The sequence below is a fragment of the Elephantulus edwardii genome, unplaced genomic scaffold (genome assembly GCF_000299155.1).
Source record: "Elephantulus edwardii isolate Elephantulus edwardi_28Jun2011 unplaced genomic scaffold, EleEdw1.0 scaffold00209, whole genome shotgun sequence".
In the NCBI taxonomy this organism is placed as follows: domain Eukaryota; kingdom Metazoa; phylum Chordata; class Mammalia; order Macroscelidea; family Macroscelididae; genus Elephantulus; species Elephantulus edwardii.
Genome location: NW_006399959.1, coordinates 198,500 through 203,538, shown reverse-complemented (window position 1 = coordinate 203,538; position 5,039 = coordinate 198,500). Strand labels below are relative to the sequence as shown.

The following is a 5,039-nucleotide window of genomic DNA, read 5'->3' as shown; positions in this document are numbered from 1 at the left end:
CACACTGATACACGTGGGGAGGGCCTCAGGAGAACCTAAATAATGAAGGAGGAAGTATGTTTTTCCCTTTCTGGAGTAGCTTCCCCACTCTTTGGAGATGCTCAGGATCTTCCTGTTGTTTGAGTTAGTGGGCCCTACGTACTCAGGCCAGAAACCAGTTTGATTCCCCGTGTAACTTAATCCTCAATGGTACATGAGTATTTTAGGGGAGGTTGATAAATCTTATAGATGTGGCATATATGATTGCCTAAATGGGTGTGGGGTGTCTGGGTCACAAGCCCTGGCCTGGAACTGCCTCTGCTGTCCTTGCAGATCTCCCAGCAAAGTCCAAGTTTACAAAGATGGCGTTTCCCCACAGACCTCTGGGAACTGTAGTCGGGACCTGCAGTTGTAGCAGACAGGAAGGCTGGGTCGCAAGCCCTGGCCTGGAACTACCTCTAGTAGTCAGGAAATTAAAAGACATATTGCCATGGAAAAGTGGAACCTCTCCAAAGTACTGAAGAGCAATGATGTCTCTCTGGAGACTAAGGTGCGTCTGATACAGGCCATGGTCTTTGCAATTACTTGTTATGCATCAGAGAGTTGGACAATGACTAGGGAGAATAGGAGGAGAATTAATGCCTTTGAGCTGTGGGGCTGGAGAAGAGTATTGAGGGTACCATGGACTGCTAGGCAAACAAAGAGATTCATCCTGTAAAGAGTTATACCGGGCGGCACTTTGGAGTCAAGGATTCTGAGGCTCTGTCTAACATACTTTGGACATGTTGTAAGGAGGGACAGGTCCTTGGAGAGGGACATCTTGGTTGGTAGGGTGGAGGGCCAGCGCAGGAGAGGAAGGCCCTCTATGAGATGGATTGATTCAGTGACTGGGGTAATTGGAATGGGAGTGTCAGAGACAGTGTGGCTGGCACAGGACAGAGCAGAGTTTAGGGCTATTGTACATCTGGTCGCCATGAGTGGCAAGCGACTCAACAACACATAACAACAACAGCATGCAGAATAGATCATCCGAGACGCTGGGCTGTATGAGGAGGAATGTGGCATCAGGATTGGTGGAAGAATCATCAACAACCTGCATTATGTGAATGACACAACCCTGCTTGCTGAAACTGAGGAGGAAAGGACTGCAGCCTCCAATATGGATTGAAGCTCAACATCAAGAAAACAAAGATTTTCACCACTGGGCCAATTAGCAGCATCAGTATGGATGGAGAAGAGGTTGAGATAGTTAACAATTGTAGTTTACTTGGTTCCACAGTCAACACTGTTGGTAACAGCAGCCAGGAAATCAAGAGACGAATTGCATTGGGAAAGTCAGCTGTGAGGGACCTCTCAAGAGTACTGAAGAACAATGACTTCAGGCTGTATGTAGACTAAGGTGCACCTGATCCGGGCCATAGTCTTCGCAATTACTTGCTATGCATCAGAGAGTTGGACAGTGAATAGGGATGATAGAAAGAGAATTGATGCCTTTGAGCTGTGGTGCTGGAGAAGAGTGTTGAATATACCATGGACTGCTAGGAGAACAAACAGGTTTGTCTTGGAGAAGGTGAAGCTGGAATTCTCCTTGGAGTCAAGGATTCTGAAGCTTCATCTGACATACTTTGGGCATGTTGCAAGGCGGGACTGGTCCTTAAAGAGGGACATCATATTTGGCAGAGTGGAGGGGTGGTGCAGGAGAGGAAGACCTTTTATGAGATGGATCGAGTCTGTAACTGGAGTGGTGGGAATAAGTGTGTTTGAGAGGGTGAGGTTGGCACAGGTTAGAATGGTGTTTAGGGCTCTTGTACATATGGTCATTATGAGTTGCAAGCGACTTGATGGCACATAACAACCACCACCACCACCACCACCACCAGTAAAAGCTATGTTTATTTTCCAAATAATTTTGTTGAAATGTGCCAAGAGTACATGAATAGCACAAATGTATGAACAGGGAGGAAGAAGGAAAAAAATCACGTGTACAATAATTTTTTTAAAAGTGAAGGTTAATCTTGGGAAATATCAGTTCCCCTCCCCCACCCCTCAAGACTGCCAGCATTTCTGTTATGGTTAAGCCTCTACTAACCTAGTATTAAAAAAAAAAAAAGAAATACAAGAACTTCTGGAGGGAAATAAAAACACCAAAAAAAGAACCAAACCCATCAAACAGAAGAGAAAGCAACCCCAAAACAAGAAACAGCAAAGACGAAAATTTTTTCCTGCTCTGATGGGAGTCTTCTTGGACATCTGAGATCTTGGACATCTGTTCTTGGAGGCATGCTGAGCAGTGGAGAAACACAGCTTCAGGGTGTATGGATATGGCCATTTTGGTTTTTCATCAAGAAGCCCAGTGTCTCCAGGGCATCACTCTTGGATTCTCACTCCAGTAGCCCAGAGGAGCTGCATTCACTTTTGCCTGAGAACACTTTTGCATCAGATGGCAGCTCACTCCTAGCTCATCACAGATTTCAAACACGTTCTCCTTGGTCACCTCCAGGGGAGCATTGAAGAAATGCAGCACATTGCTGGGTGCTCAATGCGGTTTTTGGCTGCCTGCTCTGGGGTGGAAAATTGATTGTTTCTTGATCCATGAAAGTCTTTGTAACTGCAAGACCGATCTTCTAGCCCACATGACTGACCAGGCATGATGGTTGGTTATTTGGAGACACAGACATTCAGCTTCTGCCCAAACATGAAATTGTTGTTGAGGTGGGTGATGGACCAGTCCACAGCATAGCCATCAGCCATTTCTACAATGACAGCCCCTGGCTTGCTTTTAATGAATTTCATCTTTTCCACATTGCCATCCAAGCAGAAGACATTGAAGACATGATCACAGTTTATCTTAGACTGATCCAAGCCATAGACCATGAACATGGGGCTGTCAACATGGGGGCCATACTCAGGTGGTGGGGGATGCCCATACTGGGAGCCATAATGGTTGGGGCCTCGGCGGTGACCCCCACTGGTGGGCCCTCTGTCTCCCTTTGTAGTGAGGTGGGAGTACATAGCCCTCATCATAATAATGGCTGTGGTACCCACTGTGGGGTCCTCCATATTCTGGAAGGTGATCTCCTAGGAGAGGGCACTGTCTCTGACGTTTGTTGGGGTGCTGCCAGGGTCACCTTGTCCACTGAGGTTGGGGTTTGTGTAATTCTAAGTATCTTGATCATTCTTGAAGACATTCAAGCATGTAGGCTTTGCATACTCGATCTTCAGAGTACAACAGCCAGAATAGATGTCAGCCTCTTCGAGTGAGGCCTTGGCCCACTGTGCACTTTGTACAGAGTGAAACTCCACCATGGCCTGGATATTATTCTTCGGGAAAATGACAATTCTCTGGACAGGTCCACAAGGGTTACATATAGTATAAAGAACATCCATAGTAATGGAATATATGGGATTTAGGATGGTAAAGAGCAGTACACTGTTGACACTCTGAGAGTCATATGAATCCTCAGGGTGAGAGATCTTCTGGCTGGTAAAGTAACTGACAAAAGCTGGGTGACCAACAATGTAGATTTGGTTGTCGGCTGCATTGCTCACTGCGTTGCAAGCCCCCAACATGTCTTCAAACTCCACCAGCGCCTGTCTCTTTTTAGGCATTACCACCACGTAACTGATGGGTCCAAATTCCTGTAAAGCCTCAACGAGGTCAGCCTCCACCATGCCATCAATCAGGCCTCTGATGTGAACAATGGTGAGGCAGGAGTTTTATGCAGATCATTGTAATTCTCCAGCTTGGCAGCGAGCCCACTGATCCATTCCAGATCCTGTAGTAATGTTTTATAATTTTCTTTGAATAGATCTTTTGTGTTTCTGGTTAGGTTTACTCCCAAGTATTTAATCTTGTGAAGGGTATTGTTTTTCTTAGCTTCCAGTTCTGTATTTTCTTTGTCACTGTAAAGAAATCCAATTGATTTTTGTATGTTGGTCTTGTATCCTGCCACTTTGCCTGGTCAACTATGTCCAGTAGTTTTCTTGCTGAGTCTTTAGGGTTTTCTAAGTAAACTGTCAGATCATCTGCATAGAGAGATAATTTTACCTCCTCTTTGCCAATTTGGATGCCTATGCCTCTTGTTTCCTTTTCTTGCCTTATTGCCATCACTAAGATTTCCAATACCATATTGAATAGGAGAGGTGATAGTGGGCATCCTTGCCTAGTTCCTGTTCTCCATGGGAATGCCTTTAATCTCTCTCCATTGAGAACAATATTTGCTTTTGGGTTTGTGTATATACTTTGTACTATGTTGAAGAAATTCCTCTCTAATCCTATTTTGCTGAGTGTTTTAATCAGGAAAGGGTGTTGGATTTTGTCAAAGGCCTTTTCTGCATCAATTGATAGGATTATGTGGTGCTTATTTTTTGCTTTGTTAATATGATGAAATACGTTGTTTTTTTTAAATTGTTTTTCTTATATTGAACTATCCTTGCATGCCTGTTATGGATCCCACTTGGTCGTGGTGAATTATTTTTTTTTGATGTATCACATACCAAGTAAATGTAAACCAGAAAAGAGTAGGAGTAGTGATATTAATCTGATAAAATAAATTTCAATGGAAAAACCATCACAAAGGACAAGGAAGGTCACTACATAATGCTTAAAGGGTCAATAGAACAAGATACAACAATAATAAATAAGTCTATGCACCAAATAATAGAGCTGCAAAATATATAAAACAAACATTAACAAAACGGAAAAAGGAAATAGACAACACCACTATAGTAGTTGAAGACTTCAACACACCACTCTCAAAAAAAGATAGAACTACCAGAAAGAAACTCAACAAAGATGCTGAATAATTAAACCACACAATAAACCAACTTGATCTCTTACATATTTATGGGCTAATGCACCCCCCAAAAGCACAGTATACCTTCTTCTCCAATATGAATGGAACATTCCCAAGAAGAGATCACAATTTAGGTCATAAGGTAAGCATTGATAAATTCAGAAACATAGAAATAATACAAAACATTTTCTCAGACCACAATGCTAGAAAACTAGAAATTTGATTTGGGCTGATTAGCAGCATCATGATAGATGGTGAAGAGAT

At 43.3% G+C, this 5,039-nt stretch overlaps 1 pseudogene; it reads right to left on the bottom strand.

Annotated features, from left to right (window-relative positions):
- The window catches only part of LOC102855851, a 15,477-nt pseudogene extending 11,764 nt beyond the window's left edge, over positions 1–3,713 (bottom strand).
- Between the last annotated feature and the right edge of the window lie 1,326 nt (positions 3,714–5,039).